We start from the raw sequence: 20,967 nt of genomic DNA on the forward strand, positions 1-20,967 counted from the left end.
AGTTAAACAACTACTGTATGTTACTATTTATATTTGTTTGTTTCTAAGCACAAAGCTTCACAATGAGCTATCTTTGCTGCGTCCACCACGGGTATAGAAACCTAGATTTTAACATTATAAGACTTCAGACTTACTCTTGAGCCACTAGGTGTTTCGTTTTTGGAATAATGGTCCATCAGAATACATAAGTTCATCAGTAAGGGTCGTATTATAGTGAACGTAAACAATGTATATAGGCATAATTTAAAGCCTCATATTTTCAAATATTTTCTTGAATAAGCTAATAAGAACAAGTAATGGTCCTAACGTTTGTTTACACTGCATTAAATCTGTTAATATAATTTGAAAACAAAATGAATTTGTTAAAACGTATATGTTTGAATGGTGTCTAAGGTTTATTTGATTACGGTTGAACAAAAAGTGGTAATCCAGTAAGATGGTTTGTTTGTACGGCTCTGATTAATCGATAAGACAGATTGTATTTTGTCTTTCTTATTGACACTGACAAATTACAGCGCTCCAAGAAAATACTTGACCCTATTCTCATTTTTATGTCTTACTTACCTACAGCAAGATGTCGGTTTACTCTTCAAGTTGGTAATAGACTATTAGCCACTAGAGCAGGACATCATTTTAGTGATGTATAAGGAGTTTTATTTAAACAGTTTTCAAAACTCATCCGCAGCTGAATGATAGTGACAGACCAAAGCGTTTGATCAATGTTAGTGCGATTAATTACCTAAATACAATCAGAATACAAGAGATCCACAAACAATAACCAATAATCTAACTTCAAAACTGTTGAAGTTTTGTAATAAGTTTAATTAATGATTTCAGCACAAGACCGAATTATGTACTCAGATCCTCGTTTAATAACTTTGAACAAGACTTCCTACAGGACCTTTATTAGTTTCTGTGAAAGACCCGTAACGGTTTTTAGTACAGACATGTTATTTGGAGAATGATTTTGCTGTATTTTTTGACAAACGTGACATCTACTTGACCAATGTTTTCAATCTCTAGAATGCCTTCTTGTTTCTCACCAAAGAATTTATGATGCAACAAGATATTTTAAAATAACGTATTCTGAACTTTTCTTGTTATAATTGTTTATAACTTGTGTTTTTCTAATTACAGTATGTAACACACTTTTTTCCTTGATAGTATGTGTTATTTCTTAATCGCATATGTTGTAAAATTGCAGAAAATGGCTATTATTCCCTTCAAATTTTGTTTTTCTGACCTGAATAATGAAATTTAGAAATTAACCTATTTTCTATGCAAAAACGGGCAAATTTGCACATTTTCATTTAGGTTAAGTCTGAATAAAACAACATATGAATCACGATTTACATGTATTTATACTAAAGTTATACAGAAATGTTTAGAAGTGAGTAGTTTTACAAGACTTACGACTGTAATGTAAATCACTTTCACGTATCAGCTCCCAAATATAGACTCCTATCATGTTTTCGTTATACGCTCCTTGGTAGCGGCGTTCAAAGTCCAGTATATTTTAGTGGAAGCGCTCGCCTTGTTTCTCTGAGTATGCTCCCATGTTCTCCTTGAATTTATCAAGATGAGCTCTAAGGATACGGACTTTTAGGGACATCCTGCAGCATATTTTACCGTGGTTCTTTATAAGAGCCTCAACCAGTATAACCTAGTATTGTTGTTATTCTATGTACTGAAAGTATAAAATGAAATGTGTGGAGAAACAACTAGAAAAATATTTGTTGATTTAGTTACTTAGAGCCCATTTATTAAAGAGTTTTTTTTTATTTAAGACGTTCGTCATACAACAGAAAATAGTTTAATTCAGAAACGATTTATGATTTATGTTAAACCGATATTTTTATTTTCATGATAAATTTTATGTACTTGGCTATAGACTAAATGATCCCACACAATGTTTTTACTTTAGGCTTGTTATACCAACACCCACTACACTTATAAGGTTCTACGACACCTACACCTCTCGGTTTACAATCGTAATGTGCAAACAGTAATCGAACTATTCTATATGGATAAATGCATTTTATCTTTTATGACTTTTTCTATTTCAAGAAATCAAGCGTGACGTGACTCACATTGGATTTTTTTTTCAGTACAGGTTAGACATATACTCAAACCAAAAATGTATATGGAAACACAACTTTCAATGCGCATACTATGCAAACAGAGAATTGTGAGGTTGTTTTCTTTGTACAAAGCTACACAATAGGTTAGCTGTACTCTGTCCATTGCAAGGAATCGAACCCAAAATTGTAAAGTTGTAAGTCCGTAATCTTACTGCAGACCCACTTCTAAACTCCATTCATTCACTAACAGCTTAAGACATGTGCTAGAGGTTCTAATTGGAACCTCTTACACCATGAACATAAGTAAAACTTTTTTTCCATAATTGATAAAAGAAAACATGAAGGAAAACTGATTTTGGTTTCTAATACACTTGTATTAGTATTTCCGATTATGTATGAACAAATAGCAGTGACTTTTAAATATCTCGTACCTTAACGTTTGGACGTATCGTGACTATACGTTTGGGAAGAAGAAAAAACACAAGGAGACTTCGGAATTAACACAGTATAAATTTACATACACCTGTACATATATATTTAGGCATCATTTGCCCTAGCGTTTGGACGTATTGTATATATACGCTTGGAAAAAACACCAATACAGAATCAGTACGGGTAAGTGTGGTATAAGTTTGATTACTTGATTTATGTAGAGAAACGTTGTTTGGAATACCACACCAACCTCAGTCAGGTGCTTTAACGACATTTCTTCCCAACCTACTAAGAAAGGTAGGTAGTCGTTCCTGAATTAATTATGGTACCCATCAACACTAGAGAAGTTCACATTACTGTCTGCTGGCTTCCGCTCGATACACATGTGACTCTGTAGTAACACTCTTTCTTTCTTTCTGGTATAAAAACGAAGGTAGAACGCGGTGCTTAATAAGAACAAACAGAATTAAGCGGCGGGAACATAGAGTGAATGTAAATAAACATTCCTTGCTTTATACAGTTTAATGGCGCTATTCTTTACAAACTTGCGTTTCAGGTACTTGTAAATGACAAAAGTTTTCTCCTCTAACAATGTTTTGAAAAGAACCTCGCCATAAGAATAAATCTTACATTCGATATCCTTTATTTATTGCACATAAGCTAGCTCAGTTTTAATCAAAGATAAATCGGGATTAAAAAAAAAACCTAGTACAGTAACTGTTTGTTTGTTGTGGAGATTTGGTCGTTGAGAATCTGGAAAGGTCATGTGCTTTTGACCTCTTCCTAAAATAACTGTTCGTTTGTTTGTCGAATTTCGCACAAAGCTACACGAGGGCTATCTGCGCTAGTTGTCCCTAATTTAGCAGTGTAAGACTAGAGGGAGAGTAGCTATACATTATTACCCACTACCAACTCTTGGACTACTCTTCCACCAACGAATATTGGGATTGAAAGTAACATTATAACGTCCCCAGGCTGAAAGGGCGAGCATGTTTGGTGTGAAGGGAATTCAAACCTGTGACCCTCAGATTACGAGTCAAGCGTTCCATAACCATTTAGCCGTGCAAGGACTAGTACAACAACTAAACCGTCTTTCCTATTTCTCTTTTCTGTTTGCTGTCTTATAAAACAAAATAATGGGAGAACGATAAAGAATTAGAACACTCGTGTTAAATGAATATGAAATATTGAAACTGAAATCGTGTTTTATATTTTTATAATATTTTTTAAAATGTTCATTACGCTTGAGTAAAGTTAACAGTGTAAAATATTAATTTGAAGCTGATATACTGTGGTTCATTTTGTCGACTTTCAAAATAAATTTTTGACGTCCAAAATTCTTAAGGCCCTTTAGAGAAACATTTATTCACCTTTCTTTTGCGAACAATTGTGCATGATTTTATTCTTAACTCAATGTATGACTTCATTTCTAATTTAATAATTTATGACATTATGCTATCAATAGGAATTAACAACAGAACTAAATAACATTTAGTATTATTGGTATCAAGAGTAGGATAAAAATTAACAATTGTCATGCCCTTTAAATGAGCAAGAGCTAAGGCGGACGATTTCGAATGAATTGATTTTCAACTCATGATGACGTTGAGAAATATTCATTTAAACTATTCGAATTCTCTACATCATAATTCATAAATGACCCCTTTGTCTTAAACCTTACATGGAATAGCAATATATATTTGATATGTTAATTGCTTTTTCAAGTGGACATATTATTTTGGGATTTTTTTTCTTTAAAGCATCATTAAATGGATTTCATATAAAAGGACACTTCAAGGCATGCATAGCGTGCCGTGCACATAACTCAATCTTTACTCGTGGAATTGATGACACTGAAACATGCTGGATGTAAGCGAAAAATATGTTCTTTTTCAAAGCATTTATCGTTTAAAATGAATAATTTCGAACGTTGCATTAGTAGAACATGACAAGTGGTTGATCTATGAATCCGAGATTTCGTGGCTTGCGACCAGTGGTCACAAAACCTCGCTCTGAACTTTAGGACCATGGGCGCGCTCTGAAAATAACAACCAAATTTAACTATTTGATTAGAATGGACCAAGAGTTGACGATGGATGCTCTTGGCTAATTGTATTTTCTCTAGCTTGTCAAATTCAGAGACGGCTACAAGCATATAGTCTGTGTGTAACTTCGCTTTGTGATAATACACTTTCACACCCCTCTTGAAACAACGGGCTAGTGAATTATTGAACAGACTGGCAAATATATACCATGTATAAGTCACGTGTGTATTTTTTTCTGTTGTAATTAGCGTAACTGATATTTAGTTGAGCAATCGTAATGCATGTGTGAACACTAGTTATCTCTTATTGTATAATGCGAAAGTATATGCTGCTTGTTGTGTTCTTAAGATACCTCGAAAAGCACTAGACTTTCTTCTTGGCTGAAAATTAGTGTCTTCTATAAATGTGTATAATAAAATTTAATATTATGTGTATTGATTTCTTTTTTACTCCTTCGCTTCATACGTAACACAGGAGTTGGCTCCATATAAACACTAACTGTACAATGTACAAAGCATTGAGTGTTCTGCAAGTCCGAGTTACCGCTCAAAAGCTGTGTAAATGTTGTTGTTTTTTTATAAAATAAAACGATTGATATGAAACTTACAGAAATTTTTCAGGCGTAATTATGTTACTCAATGTAATTTCCACATCGTTTAAAAATTTCTATTAGAATAAGAAATCAAGCAAACTATATGTATATATATTTCTAGCATATGGAACTAATAATACATACGTTGGGTAGATTATCAGATGTCTGCGTCTACTGTTGCAGATACTATCAGAGTAACTTCTTTTTAGCTTATGTACATTTTTTTACACACTCATTCAGTTTAGATAAAACAAAAAGGCTTGAATTTATGGATATTGACCTATTTTATTATACGTGCACGTTTTATGGAAAACCAGGAAAGAAACAAAAAATCTTATCAATAACCGTCTTATCTTGAATTAAGTTCTTCATGGAGAAGGTAAATTGAAAACGTGTCTAATGTGGTGGATGCAAAAATACTGTTTTGCTCACGTAAAACCTTATTGATGTAAACTGAAACATTCCTATTGTAAACCTGGGAACGCATTTATTACAATTTTCAAAATAATATCACTTCTTGTAATCACTATTTTAGCCAATAACAAGCTTGATACGGCATAATAGATACATACTTTAGCTATTTACCAATGAATGCATCAGTCACGGTTTTTGGAAATAACACTTTTTTATTATTGTTTATAACGTTATACATATATTTGTGTTGGTCATTAGTTTTCTACTTGTATATAAAGACAGATTTTTATTAAGTAACCTAATTGGAACCACGTAAACTTCAATATTAATATCAACGGTGTTAAAAACATATGCATTTTTACATAACAATCATTTCGTACATATATATATATTGTTCCTTAACATTTTTGATGAAAAATTTATATGACCTTTCTAAGAATTATTATGGCAAGAATATTTACTATCAACCAAAAGACATAATTTCTATTATTGAACTGCATTAAAATATCAAAGTTTAAACCTATTTTTGTTTTATCTTTGCTCTTAGAGACACCATAATTGATTCACTCTACAACCTATCCTAAAGTACATTTGTGTACAGTCATTGGTTAGTAGTAATATTACGGATTTACAACGCAAAAATTCGTGATTGGATTCTCTTTGGTTAACAAAGGGCAAATAATCTATCTTGTATCTCAGTGTTAAAACAAATTAATTTAGAAAATTACATTCTTAATCCTTTAACTTCGGCCAAAGATACCCCTAAAAGATCTGATTTATGTTTAATATGTTTGTTGTTAAGCACAGGTCTGCACAATAGTGTGTTCATTTTGTGCCCATTGCGTGGATTGACCTTCGAATTTTAGCGTTATAAGCCATAAATCTTACCATTGAGTTTCCCAATGGCACAGCTGCATGTCCGCAGACTTATAGTGCAATAAAACGGGTAGAACACAGACAGCCCTTTGTGTAACTTTGTGCCTAATAACAAACAACAACAAGTTACTGCTGAGCCATCAGAAAAGGACAACGTTTAAAATAAAACTGTAATTAAAGAATAACTATATAATATTTAATCAGACATTTCACTGCTGTTTAATAGCTTCTATTAAATGTAGAAAACTGGGAGCGAGACAATTGTATAACTTTCAGTAACGTCTAGGAAAGTGTTAAAACTGAAAGCCAGACATTTTACTACTGTTTAATAGCTTCTATTGAAAGCAGAAAACTAAAAGCGAGACATTTGTATAACTTTTAGTAACTTCTATGAAAGTGGTAAAACTAAGAGTCAAACATTTCAATACTGTTTAATAGCTTCTACTAAAAGACGAAAACTAGGAGATAAACGTTTCTATAACCGTTAATAACTACTCCAGGAGTATGTGTGAAAGCATTTATATTAAATTTATATCCAAATACTCTGTTGGTGTTTTTATTCAACGAATTAGAATATTCGTTTGAATTTGTTATTGAAACTTAATTTCATGTTGATCAAATGTTTAGAAGGCGATGAATCTTTTAAAACGAAAATACCTATTGCTACGTTTATCAAAAAAAAGTTTAAATTTTTTAAAAGCAAACAATTATTTTTCTGTCAGATTTGAAAATAACACAACGAAAGCTGTTTGATCTAAATGTGGTCTCATTTTTGTTTCCTTTAGAGACAGCTCGGCATGGCCAGGTGGTTAAGGCACTTGACTAGTAATCCGAGGGTCACGGGTTCGAATCTCCATTACAGCAAATATGCTCGCCCTTTCAGCCGTGGGAGCGTTATAATGTGACTGTCAATCCCACTGTTTGTTGGTACAAGAGTAGCCCAAGACTTGAAGGTGGGTGGTGATAACGAGCTACCTTCCCTCTAGTCTTACACTGCTAAATTAGAGACGGTTAGCGCAGATAGCTCTCGTGTAGCTTTGGGTGAAATTATAAACAAACCAATTTCCTTAGAGCTATTTCAACCACACTTTTCTTGTACACATTACCGTGCTGTTCGCTATTTTTTATTTCTGGTAATTTTGGAGTGGCTTGAGTTGGCTAATATGCATTTAATAATTTTAATTCGTCCCATTTTATATGTTTGAATAAAGGTTTTAACATACAAATAAAGATAATAATTATTAGTTCAGGTTCTTCTTTCTTGGCGTTGCAAAACTGAGATCAAACTCGATCTGATCCTAGCAACAGCATTTTATCCTGTTGCTCTATTTTTATCCTGAAAGTGGTTCAGGATATGTTGGGGAATAGGAAGGTATCGATATTTCCAATTATGCGCATAATAATTTATTTGTTACGTAGCATTGGGGATTGGAATTTAGATATTTGTTAAGAGTCGTAGGTTGACTTATACGAACATTCTTGAGCATTTGAACACCTTTGGGCCGGGAGTATCCTAGCGGTTAGCTTGTCCAGATTGTAACTTTCAGATTTATGGTATTAGTCCCGTATCTGTGCAAAATGCACTCCACACTTTTGGGTTTTGGTTGCGCTATAAAAAAGACAGTCACATCTCACTGTTCGGTGTGAAAAGAGTATTCGAAGATTTGGCAATGCATTTTATTGACTAACTGTCTTCCTTCTAGTCTATCAGTTTAAAATGGGGAGGACAGCTATACGCAAGTAGACTTTTTGTAGCTTAGTGTAAGATTCTAAAATCAAATGAACAGTCTTCAAGGACATAAATAAATAAAACATTAAGAACATTCAAGCAATGCTAGTAAATATTCAGTATGAATTGTAAGCGTATATTCTGTATGAATGGTTAGCAGTATATTCACTATGAATTGTTAGCGGTATCTTCAGTATGAATTGTTAGCGGTTTATTCTGTATGATTTGTGAGCGGTATATTCAGTGTGAAGTGTTAGCGGTATATTCAGTGTGAAGTGTTAGCGGTATATATTGTATGAATTGTTAGCGGTATGTTCAGTGTGAATTGTTAGCGGTATAATCAGTAGGAATTGTTTTCGTGGCTGTTTATTATCAAAGTAATTGTCTTTCTACCCTTAAATTATAACTTTCTTTTACTGGCCTGTTTATATTTGGGTATTAATGTGTTATACTTTGTAAATATTTCTATGACTGTTAGAGGGCTCCTTGCCTTTGTGTATAAGATAGTAAAGAAATTAGGGATTTCTAATTATTTTACAGGCTTTGAAAAAAACTTTAAGCTGGTAAAAAGGTAACATCCTTATTTTTATAATGTTGCCTAAAACACTCATCACACAGAAAGATAATTCGGTGAAAATATAAAGTTTGCAAACGTTAAGACCTATCACACAAAATGTACTGATGTGATTTTCAATCAGTTTTGTAAAATAACAGTTTACTTGAACGGCTGTTTAATATACTTCCTCTTTATTCAGTGTAGCTTTAGCTGTTTATGTACATTTGTACGTTTACCATTTTTCAGAGTAGCATTATATGTACGTGAGGGCCTGGCATGGCCTAGCGCGTAAGGCGTGCGACTCGTAATCCGAGGGTTGCGGGTTCGCGCCCGCGTCGCACCAAACATGCTCGCCCTCCCAGCCATGGGGGCGTTATAATGTTCCGGTCAATCCCACTATTCGTTGGTAAAAGAGTAGCTCAAGAGTTGGCGGTGGATGGTGATGACTAGCTGCCTTCCCTCTAGTCTTACACTGCTAAATTAGGGACGGCTAGCACAGATAGCCCTCGAGTAGCTTTGTGCGAAATTCCAAAACAAACAAACAAATATGTACGTGTTAGTATGAATGTTCATGGTTACTTTACTGTAAACTAAGCTCTGTGTGTGTGTGTATATATAGTGTGTTTCACAGGTAAATTACCTACTGGTCAACACAAACAAATTTGAGGGAAACGCTTATTTTCTCTTCAGTAACACTTCACTATTGGTAAGCTTGTTTTCTAATCGTTTTAACGCATAGCTACAAAAGATATTATTTGTGCACAGTCGTCCATAATACTAATATAATATCTAACCAATAACATCTTCCACTAATCTTGGGCTACTCTTATCTGAGCAAACAGTAGCTTTTGACTACCTCACATGTAGAATACCCACAGCCCCAAACTATGGAGCTCATTTGGAGGTAAGATGGGATACGAACTTTAACCCTTTACGTTCGACCATCCCAACCACAAGGAGGTTATGTCATGCATAACATCACATAATCAAGGGTACAATAAATCTTAGACTGTTCTAAACAAGCTGATCTCACTTGAAGTGCGATTTGCTAGCATATTTGAATAATGTTCGTCACATAACACATAAAGTCAAGTAATACTAGAAAATGTTTCGGAGGCTATTTTCTTAAATTTTTGAGGGAGTAGAAAATATTTGTTTGTACAACCGTTAACAACAAAGCAGCTCAGCAAATAGGTTCAAAGCTCTTGACTCTTAAACACAAGTGAAGAAAAATTTTGCAAACATAACATCATGACACCTTGCGTATGTTTGTGTAAGTACAGATTAGTGAGTGTAAAATGAGACTTTATTACAAGTTTACCTTCCAAAGCAGGACCTTCCTATCACAGTGCCATCGTGCTATCACAGTGCTATCACAGCATATTACTGAAATATTGTGCTAACGAAATATCTGGATGGTTGCGCTCATTTCTCGTGCGTTTGTTGCTTTTCGATTTGACTAAGCAGATGCCTTAAACATAATTTAATAGCGATTATGTCGACCTTAACTAGACATCAGTCTATCTATATTTTAAATTCAATAAATATTCATTGTTTTTCAAAGAGTTTTCACTGTTTGTGTTTTTCGCGCAAAGCTACACGAGAGCTATCTGCGCTAACCGTCCCTAATTTAACAGTGTGAGACTCGAGGGAAGACAGCTAGTCATCACCACCAACCGTCAACCCTTGGGTTACTTTTTTACCAACGAATAGTTGAATTGACCGTCACATCATAATGCCACCACGGCTGAGATGGCAAGCGTGTTTGGTGTGACGGGGATTCGAACTCGCGATTTTCAGATTTCGAGTTGAGTGCCTTAATCACCTGGCCATCCAGAGCCGGTTTTCATTGCAATACGGATCTAAATCATCAACTTAAAACTTTACACCACAGCAATATTTATGCTAAGTGTCTAATTATGCATAAATATATATAATGTATTTATTACACTTGATTAATTAATATAAACAATAGAAAACTGTTTAAATTTTCTAAAGTCTACAGAAATAGGTAAAAAATAAGAGACATTTAAAAATGTTTATCGTTGAAAAGTAAATCTTGATATGCCCTTAAATATATTAAATAATAAAATCACTAAAATTACTATTTGTAATTACAGGATATCTTCAACTGGACCATTATTTGGACACTAAAATAATCGTGTAAAAAGAGTATCTAAATGGTGCACTACCGGTAAGTTTACGGATTTCAACACTAAAAACCTGAGTTCGATTCCCCACGGGGAACATAGCAGATAACCCAACGTGATTTTGCTCCCACTATCAAACAAAGAAAACTGTTCTATCATGTATAATATGTATAAGATTACACTTACTCTATTGAAGCTCAGGTATTTTATCAAAAATATGGTTCAGTTTATATAATTGATCAGGCAGTGAATGGTGGTTCTGAATTTATACAAGATTATAGCTTTTTGTGAAACCTCAAAATAACAACTATTGTAAATTCCTAATCACTTTTCAAAGAAAAATGTCCGACTAAGTAATGTGAGTTGCTTGCAAAGATTATGTGGTCATTATGATATAGGACTACCTAACCAAATGATCTTGTCTGAATGCGTAGCAAAGAACTGGGTTAATCTAAACATGATGGTCTAATCTGTATATAATTTTTATATCTTTATGAAGCATTTAACTTTATACACAGAAAAGGTAATAGAACGTTACAGTGTTCGAGTTGTTTTTTTTCACATTACTCTTAACTTGTTCGGCAAGTGTTTCAGATCAGACGTGTGTAAAAAAAAATAGCATTTCAGATCTGTTTTACGTCTGTTGCAAGTCACTGTCCACGACGACTCATTAGAATTCATAATCTTAACTGGATATGATGAGAGCCATATAATAGGACAAATAATCAGACAGAAGCATGACAAATATTGAGGTGGTAACAAAGGTTGTTCAGCGGATAACTGTATACGTCTACTTCATTGTATTGTGGTAATGTCAGCTAAGATGTTTTCATTGAACTAATTCAGTGAAACCCACAAATAACATGAGGTTAGAGCAGAAAATATGTTGCAGAGTTATACTATCTTAACTTGATTTTTGGCTAAAAATGGAAAAGACTGGACACAATGTAAAGCAGTCTTTATTCAATACTTGAACTCCATCAAAATAAACAAATTCACAATATGTAGATGGCGTCATTTCTAGATCGTTAGTACTAACCTTAGGAACTTGTTAGGGCTAGTGAATAACTAGTTAATCTTAGGAGAAAATTTTATTAGATAAACAAAAAGCATAAATTTCAACTATCAGATTGAGAGCTTGAGCTGATAAAGGAAGAGATAGCTGACTTAGTGAGCTTACTATTATATACAAAATTCTATAATAGCACCTCTATCAGTTTGTATGTGATGCCCACATCACCAATTGTCATTCCAATACTAAAATCAAAGATAATATTTTCTCAAAGTATCACCTAACTCGAGAGTAGAAAAAAATCACCGTCGACCCCTACGTAATGTGTTCTACTTTACCGTAATGTTTTCACAAGAAATCTCACGTTAGAGGATAGTGGCATACCAGAAGACAATAGGTAACTAGAGCTAAAGCAACATTTTATAAAAATTTTCTACTCTTAAATCTACATATATGTATGCATGATTTTTTTAAAAATCCAAGGCGATCTTGCAGAGTTCACAGTACTAAACAAACGAAATAAAAAACCACTATTATGTCTGCGTACTACATTAGTCAAAATCTATGTAAAATACCACTTATGTGTAATATTAAAAAAATCAAAAACACTAAAATCTAGTGAAACTCTATTGTTTCACTAGGTCCAATATTTGCGGTGAAAAAGACAAACAAACGCTATCAATAAGATTTGATCAAGACCAACTACCCAGCATGTGAGAACTAATATTTTACTTAGTATATGATGTAGATAATATAATAAAACAGTTTATCCAGGAGTATGATATTACCCAGAATAATACTTGTAATGGTTAAGGTGTATTGATTCGTTAGTCGAGTATCTTAGCTGTTACTAGTATTTTCGGCCGTAATTCCAAATCATAATAGATTACGGATCACTGTCACTAATTTGTAAAAATATATAAGATAAAGATTTGTGCACAAAACTTTTTTTGTCCCTCAACCTACAAAAAATATATTAATACATTTAATTTAATTTAAATTCCAGTAACCAAATCCAACACTTTGATTATTGATATTTTCATTAGTATTTTTCGGTACCTGAAGTGTATTTTTTACTGTTTTTGTTTTTGTTAGTTTTTACATTAAATGTTTCTTCACTTCTTTTGCTTAACAGTTTTGAATCGCCTTCCCACAGTGACACAGCGATATGTATGCGAACTTACGACGCTAGAATCCGGGTTTCGTTACCCATGGTGGGCAGAGCGTAGATTTTATCCTTGGCGGCTCAACAGTAGGTTTGAGTGCTTATAACGCAACAAATCGGATCTTGTCACTTGAGGTGGTCAGAGCATAAAAAGGTCCATTATGTAGTTTTTTGCTGAACAACAAATGAAAAAAAGCCTAAATTAATTTATCTAGGCAGATTAGAATTATTCAGATGTGTACAGAATGTTGAAAATTTCAAGTTTTGATGCGTATGCAGTTTAGCAATGGAAGAAATACTGTTCGTCTGAAAAAACATATAATGAAGCTGAAACAAACTTTAATATGAATCTTAAGCGAGCACTCGAGTTATCTTTATGGTTCGTGGGTCAAAGTTCAAAGGTTACAGAGAAAGGTTTTAAATAAAAGGTGACAGGGAAGTGTAAGCAACATTTGTTGAAAAGCTAACAACACTTGAAACTTACATTTTATACGAATTTGACACTAACATTTAAAAACTGAATTTTGGCATTCGTGGTGCGTCATCTTGTCACTAAAGCGAAAACTTCAAATGATTTTGACGTAAGTAAGATAAATTGGCTTGAAATTTTTACGTTCTCAGAGGCAAAAACAACAACTAATTTTTGTTTGTAACTGAACAGTTTACGTATAACACAAGATATTTAGTTACTCTGTTTCTCACATAAGTTTCACAGTCTTAAAACAAGCACGTAAAATAGAATATAAAAAAGAAGTTATTTAAAGCACATGAAGGGAAAGCGGAGATATACTGGTTTGAAACGCTTGTAAGCTGAAGTGTCAACGCATGATGCAAGGTATTCTTAATGAGACTAAGGCAAAATCTACAATATCAGCAGTACGTGCTTTCTCTGGCTTAATAATCTGTCTTTAGGGTAAAATTTAAATAGCATCCTTTGTATTAAAACTTTACGTAATTAAACTGTGAATATATGTTGACACTACAATTTAAAGTTTATTTATTATTCATACATGAAATAATAGATAAACAAATAAATGCACCATAAGACTTACTGATAGATAGTCAGATAAACTTACTGGTAATACTTTCATCTAAACGAAAATGATACGTAGCAAAAGGGAAAAATGAATTATTCTCGTTTGTTAATGGAACTATATTTCTTATGGACATATTTAAACTTTGTTTTTTGTCATTCCCAACCATTATGTTCTCACTTACACATCCATAAATTACATTCAATAAAAATTCAGTGAAACATTCAATGAATATAAGGAATAGATCCGTGTACAATTATACACAATACACATTTTGAAACATCGAATATAATGAGGCCCGGCATGGCCGGGTGGTTAAGGCACTCGAGTCGTAATTTGAGAGTTGCAAGTTCGAATCCCCGATACATCAAACATACTCGCCCTTTCAACCGTGGGGGTCTTAATAAAGTGGCGGTCAATCTCCCTATTCTTTCTTACAAGATTAGCCCAAGAGTTAGCAGTGGGTGGTGATGACTAGCTGCCATCCTTCTGGTCTTACATTTTTTTTTATTTCGGGCAAAGCTACACGAGGACTATCTGCGCTAGCAGTCCCTAATTTAGCAGTTTAATACTAGAGAGTTTAATACTCTTTTACCAACGAATAATGGGATTGGCCGTCACATTATAATGCTCCCACGGCTGAAAGGGCAAGGATGTTTAGTGTGACGGGAAGCTAAATTAGGAACGGCTAGCGCAGACAGCCCTCATGTAGCTTTGAGCGAAATTCAAAAACAAACAAACAAAATAAATGCCTCAATAGTTGTGTAAAATTAACGATGGTCGTTCGATTAAATAACATCAATAATTGAATAAAAATAACAATAACTTCATGGCTGAAAAGCTTAAACAGTTTGACTGAACTAATAATAATAATTGTTTTAGCTGACTTGAAAGTAACAATTGTTTATATAAGTAAAAAAGTATGTTGAATCCGAAAATGACTTTAGTTTTTTAGTATCAGGTTTTCCCACAAAAGCTGGAAAATGAAATTACAAATTTCATTTACTTCTTATAATTAATTATACTAAACTCTTAGTCTCGATATATTAATTATATTTTTAATATTAATTATACTCTTACTAACAACTAGTTTGTTTTGTTTTTTACAGATTGAATTTTGAAATTTAACTGCAATAAGTTTAGTGGTATAATGGATCGTAGAAAGTGCAGATATAGTCTTATAGTATAGAATATACTGTTGATATGTTTCTACATGGTTTCATATATAAATATCAACCTTTATTTCTTCATCTTTAATTACATATTTAAACCAGTTTGTAACAGAGGTAATCAATCATCATACATTCAAATACGATAGAAATTTACTGTATTGGTAAATTTCTAAATGTAATTTGTGAAATACTCAGATCTGATAGAGAAAAAAGGAAGTCATTTCCGAATTCAGGACCACCGAATTAACTATAATCAGGTCTTATAATTAAATCAGCTGGAAAAAAGTTTCCAGATGCAGGCGAGTGTAATCTTTAATAGCAGTGGAATCGTAATTTAATAAAAATATCTGCGCTAGCAGTCCCTAATTTAGCAGTGTAACACTAGAGGGAAGGCCGCTAGTCATCTTCACCCACAGCTAACTCTTGGGTTACTCTTTTACCAATGAATAGTCGGTTTAACCGCATATTATAACGCCCTTACGGCCGAAAGGGCGAACATGTTTGGTGTGACGGAGATGCGAACCTTCGATCCTCAGATTACGAGTTTCACGCCTTAACCCACCTGGCTATGCCGGACCTACTTTTGTGCACCCATAAAAACGACTTTAACTGGGAACTAAAAAACAGTTTTCACTGGAATGAGAATTATGAATTGTTCAGAGCAGTAAAACATTGTTTAACTAGCTGGAATTATATGTAATTGTAAAAAAATCAAATTTGATATGACAGTTTGTTGGGCTCGTGCGAAGAAACATGTTAAGATGCGGTTTTGCATTTCTGACAAAGATCCATCAACAGGAGGCGAAGTAGTAATAAAAAAAAAACGCCCGTAACAACCATAAAACGCAAAATGTAAAATTGAAAATTTGTATACTTTTCTCAGACTAGGTGTACCTTTATACCAAATTCGGTGAAGATTCATTTACAGGAACAAAGTAATAGTAAAAAACTCCCGTAAAACACAAAACTCAGAGTTTGTATTATACACCTGCATGGACCTAATGAACCTCTTTACTCTTATTGGTGAAGATTGTTCCACACCTTGCGATGTAGTTTCATCGACACACAACAGACAGAGTTATTACATTTATACAGGTTAACCAAGATTCTCCGGGTAAAAGGGTAGTTAATAAGAGCTTTAGCAGCAGCTGAAAAAGTAAAATTAAATTAGCTACTCAAATTCTCTTGCACTGAAGAAAAACAAAAGTTATTTATACTTTCTCGTTTTAATTCGGCAACCCATGTGTTTAAAATCTCATATTTTACGGTGAGATTTAGTTTCGTCAAACGAAACCATGAACAGTTGGAGACAAGGATGCAATCGTTCTTACGAAAAAATTGTTTCATTGTAAGGAAGGTTTGAAAACCATTTTAATGTTGACGGGGTGGGTAACATTAGGAATTGTTTCTTATAAATTGGTCTCTAAAACTGAAGCCTGATTTGCCAAGCTCTGTTGTAAAGAAGTAAGTGAGACATTTAGGTATGGTAGGTGTTTTAGAAGAATTGCCAAGTTTATTGAATACAAACGTGTGGTTATTCATCATCAAGTGAAGGTTTAGGATAACCATTGCATATGAAGGAAGTAAATATTGGTGTGAAGTGTAATTACGTCCAAAAGATGTTGCATGATATAAAGGAACCTTTGTTAAAACCATCAAACTATATGAAAAGGTCAATAACTCTTCTCTTTTGATAAACGTAAGAAATTAGAAGAAAGATTTATACGAGTGTATAAAATAGGTGGAACTCCGTAAACTTCGGTTTCACGAGTAAATACGACCGTAGGACCGGTTTGATCTCCGTGAGACAGGGTGAGGTCAAGTCATAGTATTTATGGTGATGGAGCGGTTTGAACTCTGTAAGACAGGTGGATACTAAGTGACATGCATCTGTGATGATGGACTGGTTTGGACTCTGTAAGATTGGTAGATGTCAAGTCACACATACTTACGGTGACAAAGTAAGGTGTAAGCTTTAATGGCGTGAGTCCGCATGAGGTGCACATAGCATCGCCATCTACTTACTCATAAAGTAAATTGTTAACTATAAAATGTAAATAATCCGTGATGACGAGAAAACCCACTTGTACAGAAAGATATATATGTAAAACCGGCTGGTATGGATAGAGAAAACTATGTAGAGGAGCGAACAACCACCTTCAAACATGTGGTCAGCTATCGGTCAGTTACCTCTTTCTTTCTTTGTGAACCTGACGATGACCGAACAAGGTCGAAACGTTGTTCGCTCCTGTACATAGAGTTTTCTCTACCCATACCAGCCGTTTTTACATATATATAAAATGTAAACTATTACTAGCGAATTGTACTATAGGCTTAATTGTTCATGGTATTATTAAAGAAATATGTCGAATGATTAATATTATTTTTCGTCTATTGTTAAATAAAAGCTTGGAAATACAATTATTAACTGTTGCATTTACAGGAACATTAGTAAACAGAAACTGTGTGTCGAAATCAGCTACATATTTGTCAAAGGGAATTTCCCTGAGTTTGGGGTAAAATGAACAGTCAGAGATAGTTAACTGTAGTTGAAAAATAAAATAAAAAGCATGGGACAAAGAAATTAGGTGTTTGGCTTGTGAACTTCAAAGGTAATGAAAACCTCCAGTTAAAAGTCTGTAGGATAAAATGTATAATTTTTTACAAGCTTTCCAAGACCTTTTTTTAACTTTCACGGTAATAACGTCACTGCCACTTGACCTGACAAATACAAGTAGAATAAAAAACTTATTCTTTTGAAAAATACAGACATCCAAGGTGATAATACAGACTTTAAAGGATGGGATCCGCAGCAGCTTTATGAATGTACAATGCACAATTCGAGGCTCGATTCTCTGCGGTGGACGGAATGCAAATACCACATTCTGTAGTTTTGCGTTTAACAAAAACAAAATTAAACGATATCGAGTTTAAAGCTATGACCAAAGATCTCTTATATCATAGTATCAAGCCCCCCGCTAGTACAGCGGTAAGTCTATGGACTTACAACGCTAAAATCAGGGGTTCGATTCCCTTAGGTGGGCTCATCAGATAGCCCCATGTGGCTTTGCTATACAAAAACACACACACACTCATATTATCAAGCAAGGAGAAAATATGAAATATTCTAGAAAGACAAAGAGAAACAAAAATTAATTAGTATTCTTATTACATTTTCATTATTTTAGTATTTAATACCTGTACATACAGGATGGTTTAAGTTTGGTTTGTTTTGAATTTCACGCAAAGTTAAATGAGGGCAATCTGCGTTAGTCGTCCCTAATTTAGCAGTGAAGACTAGAGGGAAGGCAGCTAGTCATCACCACCTACCGCCAACTCTTGGGCTACTCTTTTGCCAACGAATAGTGGGATTAACCGTCACATTATAACGCCCCCACGGCTGAAAGGGCGAGCATGTTTGGTGCGACCGGGATTCGAACCCGCGACCCTCAGATTACGAGTGGAGCGCCCTAACCACTTGGCCATGTCGGGCCTAACTTTCTGTTACAGGAGACAATAACAGTTTGAAAGAGAGAAAAAGTTAAATTACTAAAAACCTTTGTATTTTCAAATATTGGTCTCCTTTCTTTCATCAGGACCAAAAGAGCGTTCGATTTTTTTTTATAAGTTTCTCAACGTTTATACATCTTACCCAAATTTAATGAACTATTAATGCTAGATTTTTTTTCAAGTATTGGCCTTTGTTTTGTCAAAAATAAAAAAGTGCTGGAACATTTTGGTAATTTTTCTTTGTTTTTAATGAACTCGGCAGGGCTCTGTTTGATTTTCTTGTGTTAGACTTGGTAGGCCTGTCCTGGGTGAACAAGAATGCAATACTAACACCATTCTTGTGTCTTTGGTTTCTATTTGCTATAATGCCCCTAAGAGCAGAAAATGTAGATTGTGTTCTACGATATTGCCGTCCAAACTAACTTATAAATTTTTTAGATTTGGTTTATTGTATTAACTTATTCGCAGCTTTTCATTAGAAAATTAAATGCGCATTTTATTCCGTAACTGAAACGTAGAATAAAATTTCGCAAGTGTTCTGTAAAAGTTCCTTAGTTTCAATCGCAAAGCTGCGCCATGAGTTATCTGTTTTGTGGTTTCCTCTGGGATCGAACCAAAATTATAGAGTTATAAACCCTCGATTTCATCGCTATGTCACGAAATGGAAAAGACATCTGTTTAAAGAGGGAAGACGTGTTCAGTAGAAACTAATCTGAAACATGAGACAAGAAAGTCGCATCACAACGTTTCGTTGTAAGTGTGCTACACCTTTTTATAATGGTATTGCACATCTGTACATAAAAACGTCTAATACTTTGGATGTCTAGTCTAATAATGATTTGCTTCCAAAATTAGCAGCTTTGATTACAAATATGGTTGAAACTTTTTACGTCCATCTTGCTATTTAGTCGATATGCTAGTAAACGTAACCTGAATGCTCCATCAACTGTATATTGATAAAATTGTGCTTGCAGAAAACAAGAAGTAATAAGTTTTTACTTTTAATTATATGTTTAAATACTCTCGATTAGTTGTCAGCGTTTTAGCGATATATTATTAGTACCAGTTCTCATTATTCGAAGATCCATCTGATTTTATTGGTGAAATATAGTCTGTGAAAACAGCTTAAAAAACACGATTTTCGATAAGCAAGTAGACCGACAACAAAACAAACCCTCACACTATTCGATTGTTTTCTATGTGTCTCGTTAAGAGCATTTTGTAAACTTTCGATAGTAAAACCGACAAAACAAAGGTATAGCCAACATTGCATGTTTCAGTGTATATTTTTAAAACAATTAGAAAGTGTATTTTACGTACTGTTAGTATGAGATCTACCAAAGGCCCGGCACAGCCAGATGGTTAAGGTACTCCACTCGTAATCTAAGGGTTGCAGGCTCGAATCTCTATCGCACCAAACCTGCTCGCTCTTTCAGCCGTGGGTGTGTTATAATGTGACAGTTAATCCCACTATTAGTTGGTAAAAGAGTAGCCCAAGAGTTGGCGATGAGTGGTGATGACTAGCTGCCTTCCCTCTAGTATTAAAATGCTAAATTAGGGACGGCTAGCGCAGATAGCCCTCGTGTAGCTTTGCGCGAAATTAAAAAATGACTTCATATTGCCCAGCATGGCCAGGTGGGTTAAGGCTTTCGACTCGTAATCTGAGGGTCGCGGGTTCGCATCCCGGTCACGCCAAACATGCTCGCCCTTTCAACCGTGGGGGCATTATAATATAACGGTCAATCCCACTATTCGTGGGTAAAAGAGTAGCTCAAGAGTCGGCGGTGGGCGGTGATGACTAGCTCCCTTCCCTCTAGTCATACACCGCTAAATTAGGGACAGGTAGCGCAGATAGCCTTCGTGTAGCTTTGCGTAAAATTCAAAACAAACAAAGCTTTTCAGATATTGTGTATATTTTATTCAAGAGCAAGCATGTTTTTCGTGTGAACCCGCGACTCTCGGATTATGAGTCAAGCGCCCTAACTACATGGCCATGGAGGCTGGATTGTTTGTTTGTTCTGAATTTCGCGGAAAGCTACACAAGGGCTATCACCACTCACCGCCAACTCCTGGGCTACTCTTTCACCAAAGAACAGTGGGATTAACCGTAACATTATAACTCTCCCACGGCTGAAAGGGCGAGAATGTTTGGTGCAACGGGGATTCGAATCCGCGACCCTCAGATTGCGAGTCGAGTAC

The 20,967-nt window shown here is 34.5% G+C and overlaps 1 protein-coding gene across 6 annotated transcripts in view; it reads left to right on the forward strand.

Annotated features, from left to right (window-relative positions):
- Nucleotides 1-20,967, forward strand: part of LOC143243965 (acetylcholinesterase-like) — a 115,453-nt gene that overhangs the window by 53,521 nt on the left and 40,965 nt on the right. Inside the window, exons 1-2 of one of the 6 annotated variants that reach the window (XM_076487851.1) lie at nt 7,244-7,393; nt 10,846-10,919. The exons of 4 other annotated variants lie outside the window; for them this stretch is intronic. The gene's annotated coding sequence lies outside the window, so the exon portion shown is untranslated. Of the gene's footprint in view, nt 1-7,243; nt 7,394-10,845; nt 10,920-20,967 lie in introns of those variants that run through there. One more of the 6 variants, XM_076487846.1, reaches the window with a different exon arrangement.

The sequence above is a fragment of the Tachypleus tridentatus genome, chromosome 2, assembly GCF_004210375.1.
Source record: "Tachypleus tridentatus isolate NWPU-2018 chromosome 2, ASM421037v1, whole genome shotgun sequence".
Classification (NCBI taxonomy): Eukaryota; Metazoa; Arthropoda; class Merostomata; order Xiphosura; family Limulidae; genus Tachypleus; species Tachypleus tridentatus.